The following is an 8,442-nucleotide window of genomic DNA, read 5'->3' as shown; positions in this document are numbered from 1 at the left end:
GGCTGTGAGAACTTATGGGATTAAGTTGTCCCACTTCCAGGACCTAAACTACAGACCTGGGATGGAGCCTAACACCTTTGGGAGTGCTTGCCTAACCCTGAGCCATCTCCTCAGGAACTCTCAGGGAGTCCCCTCTGCTCACAGCTGCAAGATCAGGACAGCTGACAGCCCTAGGTGGCCAATCAGGGTCTCTCACCGATGAGTCCCAGGATTCCAAGAGGGTGGTCAGTATCTGGGTGCCAGATCTGAGAGTGTGAGGCATGGGGCAGCCATGATCACATGTGACCTTATTTTAAATTTAAACTTTTCTTTTGAAATATAGACTTGAAGTTCAAAAATAGTACAGAGAGGTCCTATGTACCCTTCACCTACAGATGTCTCCTTCTGCTTTCTTGGGAACTTGGCGCCAGCTCCCCACAAAACTCCACAATAGCCAAACCAGGTGCTATCCTAAATTCTTTTTTAAAAAATTGAAATAAAATTCATACATTAAAATAACCATTTTAAGTATACAATTCAGTGGCGTTTAGTGTACTTACAATATTGTGCAACTATCATCTCTCTCCAGCTTCAAAACTTATTCATCACCCACTGAAGAACACCTTGACCACATTAAATAATCACTACTCATTCCCAACCCCATCACCCTGGCAAACACTTAGATACAGTTCTGTCTGTAGCGATTTGCCTATTCTGGATATTTCATATAAAAGGAATTAATACAAAATATGACCTTTGGTATCTGTTCTTTATTTTCACTTAATTTTTTTGAGGTTCACCCCAATTGTAGTATGTATCAGTACACCATTCCTTTTTATGGCTGAATAATATTCCATTACATGCATATATCACAGTTTGTCCAGTCATCTGTTGATGGATATTTGGGTTGTTCTTACCTTTTGGATATTATGAATAGTGCTGCTACAATCATTCCAGAACAAGTATTTGAGTACCTGTTTTCAGTTCTTTAGGGTATATACCTAGAAGTAGAATTGTTGGGTCATATGGCAATTCTATGTTTAATTTTTTGAAGGACTAACAAACTGTTTTCCACCAGCAATGTACGGAAGTTCCTATTTCTCCACACCATGGCCAAGCTGTTTTTTTTTTTTTTTTCCAAATTATACCCATTCTAGTGGGTGTGAAATGATAGGTTATTGTGGGTTTTTTTTCCATTCAATAAATATTTTTTGGATGTGTCACATGTACTAAGTACAGAAACCAGGGCCAGATTCTGAAGTAAGTGGTATCTTTCATAGACACCAAAAGATATATGATGAAATTCAACATCCATTCCTGATTTTTTTTAAGCTTTCATTAAAATAGAGATGTATTTTTAAAAATTGTGGTTTTAACCATTTTAAAATGTACAATTCAGTGGCATTAAGTACATTCACAATGTTGTGTAACCATCACCACTATTTAATTCCAGAACTTTTTCTTTACCCCAGAGAGAAACTCTGTACCCATTGAAGAGTAACTCTCTAATCTTTGATCCACTGTTTCCTGGGAGATTCTATTATAGTTTCTGCCGCTATGACTTTTCCTATTCTAGATACCTAATATAGGTGGAATCACAAAATATTGTCCTTTGGTATCTATCCGGTTTTTTTTTCCACTTAGTATACCTTTTCAACATTCATCTACGTTGTAGCATGTATCAGAATTTTGGTTCTTTTTTATATAGTGGTAAAATATACATAAGATGAAATTTACCATTTGAACATTAAAAAATGTACAGTTCAGTAGCATTAAAGATATTCACATTATTGTGCAACCATCACCACCATTCATCTCCAGAACTTCGTCTCTTCAAACTGAAACTCTCAACCCATTAAACAATACGTCCTGTTTTCTCCTTACCCACCCTTTGCAACAACCAAACTTTCTGTCTCTATGAATTTGACTACTCTAGGTATCTCATATAAGTGAAATCACACACTATTTGTCCTTTTGTGCCTGGATTATTTTACTTACCTTAATGTCTTCAATCTATGTTGCAGTATATTTCTGAAAATTTTTAAAGGCTGAATAATACTCCATTGTATTATAGACCACATTTTGTTTATACATGCATCTGTTGATGGACTCTTGGGTTCCTTCCACCTTTTGACTATTGTGAATAATGCTGATATGAACATCGGTGTATAAATATCTGTTAGAGTCACTGATTTCAATTCTTTTACATACGTATCTAGGAGTGGAATTGCTGGACCATATGATATTTTTATGTTAAGCTTTTTAAGAAACCACCAAACTGTTTTCCACAGTGGCTGCACCATTTTACATTCCCACCAAAAATACACAGGGTTCCAATTTTTTCACATCCTTGCCACATTTCTTGTTTTCCATCTTTTCGATAACTGCCATCCTAGTCGGTATGAAGTGGTATCTCATTGTAATTTGTTTGCATTTCTCTAATGACTAATGATGTTGAACACTTTTCATGTGCTCATTGGCCAGTTGAACAGTTTCTCTGGAGAAACGTCTATCAAAGTTCTTTAATTAGTTTTGAATTATGTTGTTTTCTTGTTGTTGAGTTGTAGGAATTCTTTATATATTCTAGATATTAAACCCTTATCAGATATATGATTTGCAAATAGTTTCTTCCATCCTGTGGGCTGTCTTTTCACTCTTTTGATAGTCCTTTTGATCCAGAAAAAATTTTAATTTTGATCAAATCCGATTTGCCCATTTTTTCTTGTTATCTGTGCTTTTGTTTTCATATCCAAGAAATCATTTTCAAATCCAAGGTCATGAAGAGGTTCTCCTGTCTTCTTTTAAGAGTTTTATAGTTTTAGCTTATAAGTTTAGGTCTTTGATCCACTGAGTTAGTTTTTGTATATGGCATAAGGTAAGGGTCTGACTTCATTCTTTTGCTTATAGTTATTCAGTTGAAAAGACTCTTTCCTCGTTGAATTGTTTTGTCATACTTGTCAAAAATCAACTGACTATATAGATGAGGATTTATTTCTTTTTAGAGACTTTGTCTCTATGATTTTGACTACTCTAAGTCCCTCAAGTTGAATCATACAGTATTTGTCTTTTTGTGACTGGCTTATTTCACTTAGTATAATGCCTTCAAGTTTCATCAATGTTTTAGCATACTGCAGAATTTCCTTCCTTTTTAAGGTCAAGTAATATTCCATGGTATGTATGTACTACATTTTGCTTATCCATTTCATACAAATAAAAAAATTTATTTACTTATTCATTCAGGCTGAGTAATATCCCATGGTACCGTACTTGGTTTGTTTCCATGTTTTAGCTATTGTGAATAACAGTGCTATGAACTATGAGTAGTGCTATGAATAGTAGTGTGGACATTGATGTACAAATACCTCTTTGAGATCCTGCTTCCAATTCTTCTGGGCATATACCCAGAGTGGAATTGCTGGGTCATATGGTAATTTTTATTTTTTGAGGAAATACTGTACCATACTCTTTTCCACAGTGGCTGCACTATTTTACATTCCCACCAACAGTGCACAAGAGTTTCAATTTTTCTGAATCCTCGCTGACATTTGTTTTGTTTTGTTTTTGTTTTGATAGTAGTCATCCTAATGGGTATGAGGTGGTATCTCATTGTAGTTTTGATTTGCATTTCCCTAATGATTAGTGATACTGAGCATCTTTTTATGTGCTTATTGTCCATTTGTAAGTCTTCTTGGGAGAAAAGTCTATTCAAATCCCTTTCTATTTTTGGATTGGGTTATTTGGTTTTTTGTTGATGAGTTTTATATCCTGGATATTACCCCTTATCAGATACATGATTTGCAAATATTTTCTCCCGTTCTGTGGGTTGTCTTTTCACGATGTGGATACTATCTTTTTGGTGTTGGTTCTTTTTCAAATATTTGGTAGAATCACCAGTGAAGCGACCTGATCCTGGGCTTTTCTTTCTTGGGAGTTTTTTGAATATTGATTCCATCCCCTTACTAGTTATACACCTATTTAGATTTTGTATTTCTTCTTGAGGCAGTTTTGTTAATTTATGGGTTTCTAGAAATTTGTCTATTTCAATTGGGTTATCCAATTTGATGGTGTAAAATTGCTCATAATATTCTTATAATCCTTTTTATTTCTGTAAAATTGGTAGAAATGTTCCCACTTTCATTTCTGATTTTGATAATTTGAGTCTTCTTTTTTTCTTAGTCAATTTATCTAAAAGTTAGTCAATTTTGTTGATATTTTCAAAGAATCAGCTTTTTTTTTTAAATTGAAGTACAGCCAATTACAATCTATCAATTTCTGGTCTATAGCACAATGTCCCAGTCATGAATATACATACATATAAAGAATCAGCTTTTGATTTTGTTGACTTTCTGTATTTTTTGTTTACGATTCTGACACCAATTTTAATGGGTGTATTTATTACACACCACCAAGCAATTCTCCAATACCAGCTGGGTGTCCTACAATTCAGCTGAATTCTGACACTATCTACCTGGAGATAGCATCAGATTCCATAGGTTAAGGGATCAGTCCTATAAGACTGCCCTCCTCCCCACCATTTCAGATGCCAATTGCAAGTCCAGGTTGTCACCTGTGCTTCTGGCTGTCTATAGACTGGGGGTTCCCACAACCTTCTCTTTGGGTTTATTTCATTTGCTAGAACATCTTACAGAACTCAGGAAAATATTTCACTTACTAGATTACTGGTTTATTATAAAAGGATATAACTTAGGAACAACCAGATAGAAGAGATGCATAGGGCAAGGTATGTAAGAAGGGGCACGGAGCTTGCGTGCTGTCTCTGGACATGCCAGTTTCCCTGAATCTCCATGTGTTCACCAGCCTGGAAGCTCTCTGAACCCCATCCTCTTGGGTTCTTCTAGAAGGCTTCACTACATAGGCACAGTTGATTAAATAATTGGCCATTGATGATTGAACTCAATCTCCAGTCTCTCTGTTCTCCCAGGATGGAAGGAGACTTTCAGTGGGACTGAAAATTCCAATCCTCTAATCACAGGTTGACTCCACAGTCAACCAGCCCCCATCCTTAGATGCTTTCCAAAAGTCATCTCATTAACATAACAAAAGACAAGGGTTTTAGGAGCTCTGTGCCAGAACGAAGGCCAAATATATATTTCTTAATATAAATCACAATATGACATTTTTCTATCTCTATTTTATTTATATTTATTCTTATCTTTCTTATAGCCTTCCTTCTGCTAGCTTTTGCTTTAGTTTGCTTTTTTTTCCCCAGTTCCTTAAGGTATACAGTGGGGTTATTGATTTTAGAGCTTTCTTCTTTTTTAACATAGGTGTTTATAGCTATAAATTTTCATCAGTACGCTTTTGCTGTATCCCATAAGTTTTAATATATTGTGTTTCATTTTCAGTCATCTCAAGGTATTTTCTAATGTCCCTTGTGATTTCTTCTTTGACCCATTGATTGTTTAAGGGAGTGCTATTTGAGTCATGAGAAGATGGCAAAATAGAAAGCTCCAGGAATCTGCTCCTCCAAAACTAGCTGAAACCGTCTGAAGCAACTATTTTGGGAATTTGGAGTATGGTACAACACTTTCAGTATCCAGGGGAGAGCTTGATGAAGAGGCTGGTAAGTTTCAGTCTCACTGAATTTTTACTTTTCTCATAAACCACTACTGCTCCCAATCCCCATGTCAGAGCCATATGAATAGTTTCTATATGCTCCCTCACACCTCACACACATAGTTTTCCCTAATGAGGGACATCATGGTTGCTCCTAATTTTTTAGCAATTATGAATAAAGTTATAGACATCCATGTGCAGATCTTTGTGTGGACATAAGTTTTAAACTCATTTGGGTTAATATATAGGAGCACAATTACTCAGCTCTGATAAAACTATGTTCAGCTTTGTAAGAAACTGACATAGTATACAATTTCACCATCCTACCAGCAATGAATCAGAGTTGCTGTTGTTGCACATCTTTGCTAGCATTTGGTGTTGCTAAGTGTTTTGGATTTTAGCCATTCTAATAGTTGTATAGTACTAACGTCATTGTTATTTTAATTTGCAATTCTCTGATGACAAATGGGGATGAATGTCTTTTCAGATGCTTATTTGCCATCTCTATATCTTCTTTAGGGAGGTGTGTGTTCAGACCTTTTGTCCATTTTTTAAATTTGGTGGTTTTCTTATTAAGTTGCAAGAATTTTTTGTATAGTTTGGATACCAGCCCTTTATCAAATGTTTTTGCAAAGATTTTTCTCCCAATCTGTGGCTTGTCTTTTCATTCTCTTAAAAGTCTTTCAAGAGCAGAAGTTTTAAATTTTAATGAACTCCAAATTATATATTTTTCTTTCATGGAGCATGCTTTCAACATTGTCTCATCATCAAACACAAGGTCACCTAGATTTTCTCCTATGTTATCTTCTAGGAATTTTACAGTTTCGTGTTTCACATTTTGCTCCATGATCCATTTTGAGTTAATTACTTTTGTGAAGGCTTAAGAACCGTGCCTAGATTTATTTATTGCTTGTCCAGTTGTTCCAGCACCATCTGTTGAAGACTACCCTTTCTCCATTAAATTGCCTTTGCTCCTTTGTCAAAGATCAGTTGACTCTATTTGTGTGGGTCTACTTCTGGGCTGTTATTCTGTTCCATTGATCTGTGTGTCTATTCTTTTGCCAATACCATACTGTCTTGATTATTATAGTTTTCTAGTAAATCTTGAAGTTTGGTAGTGTCAATCTTCTGACTGTTTTTCCAATATTGTGTTAGTTATTGGTCTTTTGCTTTTCCTTATAAACTTTCAAATCAACAAACTTTTCAACATCAACAAAATAACTTGCTGGGATTTTTACTGGGATTTTGTTGAATCTACAGATCAAGTTGGGAAGAACTGCTGTCTTGACAATATTGTGTCTTCCTACCATGTACGTGGAATATCTCTCCATTTATATCTTTGATTTCTTTCATCAGAGTTGTATAGTTTTCCTCACAGAGATCTTGGTACATATTTCATTAGATTTATACTTAAATATTTGTTTTCTTTTTTTTTTCTTCTTTTTGGTGCTAATATAAATGGTATTGTATTTTTAATTTTAATTATTTTTGCTGATCTATAAGAAAGCAATTGCCTTTTGTGACTCTGGTGAATCTTTCAGTTATTATACTTTCCAGTTCTACAATCTGTAATATTTTCAGTCAATTTTTTTTTCTGTGAAAGGTCCATACTTTATAATTTTTTGCTGTAATTTGTAATTTTTTGTTGAGAACTGGATATTCTAAGTATTATGTTGTGGTAACTCTGGGAATTAGTTCTCCCACTCCTCAGGGATTGCTAAATTTTGCTTCTTGAGGGCTAAAGCTGCCAATTTGTGACTTTTCCAAACTATTTTTGTCAAGTGTGTGTTCCTTGTGTACGGTCACTTAAGTTTCTGTTCCATTATCTCTGCAGACAGCTAATGACCTGACAAAGACTTTATATAAAAAAAAAGTTTAAAAAAATTTTAAAAGTCACTGGGCTCTGCACTCGACCTTTAAATTTTCTGATCGATGCTGCCACCAGGCAAGCCATTGCAGCCCAGAGGGCTGAAACCAAGATAAGCATTTCAGATTACCACCAGACCCACCAAACCATACAACCTCAATTTTTTGGAGGGCAAGGTCCCTACTGTCCACCCTGGCACCAGTCAGCTTAGAAACTGGAGCCACTATCCCCATAACTGCTATCCCCATAACCGTGATGGGGCTGAGGAATGGGGGATGGTGGCTGGTTCAAGTACAGGCTCTTCCTTCATCCAATACTTTCCTTGTTGTCTGATCAGGTTCCCTGGTTCTGTGAAATAGTTGATTACAATTGCTCTTTCCAAGTTCAATATATCTAGGTCTGCCCTAAATTTTTTTTGGTAACCATTATCACTGTGTATTTCCAAAACTTTTAAATCACCCCAAACAAGGGGGAGGGTAAAGCTCAAGTGGTGGGGTGCATGCTTAGCATGCACGAGGTCCTGGTTTCAATCCCTAGGACCGCCATTAAAAAATAATTTTTTTTAAATAGAAAGATATTCCTAAATCACCCCAAACAGAAACTCTGTAACCATTAAGCAATAACTTCTCATTTTGCCCTACTCTAGACGCTGATAACCTCTATTCTACTTCTGTATTTATGAATTTGCCCATTCTAGATACCTCCTCTGGGTGGAATCATACAGTACTTTGTGTCTGACTTATTTCACTTAGCTATCCCAAATTCTTTTTTTTAAATTTTTAATCTTTTTAAATTTGGGGTGGGGGAGGAGATAATTAGGTTTATTTATTTATTATTGTTATTTTTTATTTAATTGACGTACTAGGGATCAAACCCATGACCTTGTGCATGCTAGGTCACTATCTATCACTGAAAAATACCCTTTGCCTGGCTGTCCCAAATTCTGTTTTTTTCCCAAATTCTTAACCCATAATACTGACTCATTAGGTCCCCACAAGTGAGAGGTTGGTGCTATTGTC

The sequence above is a fragment of the Camelus ferus genome, chromosome 17 (genome assembly GCF_009834535.1).
Source record: "Camelus ferus isolate YT-003-E chromosome 17, BCGSAC_Cfer_1.0, whole genome shotgun sequence".
Taxonomy (NCBI): Eukaryota; Metazoa; Chordata; class Mammalia; order Artiodactyla; family Camelidae; genus Camelus; species Camelus ferus.
The sequence above is the reverse complement of the archived record's forward strand: the minus strand, read 5'-3'. Positions refer to the sequence as shown.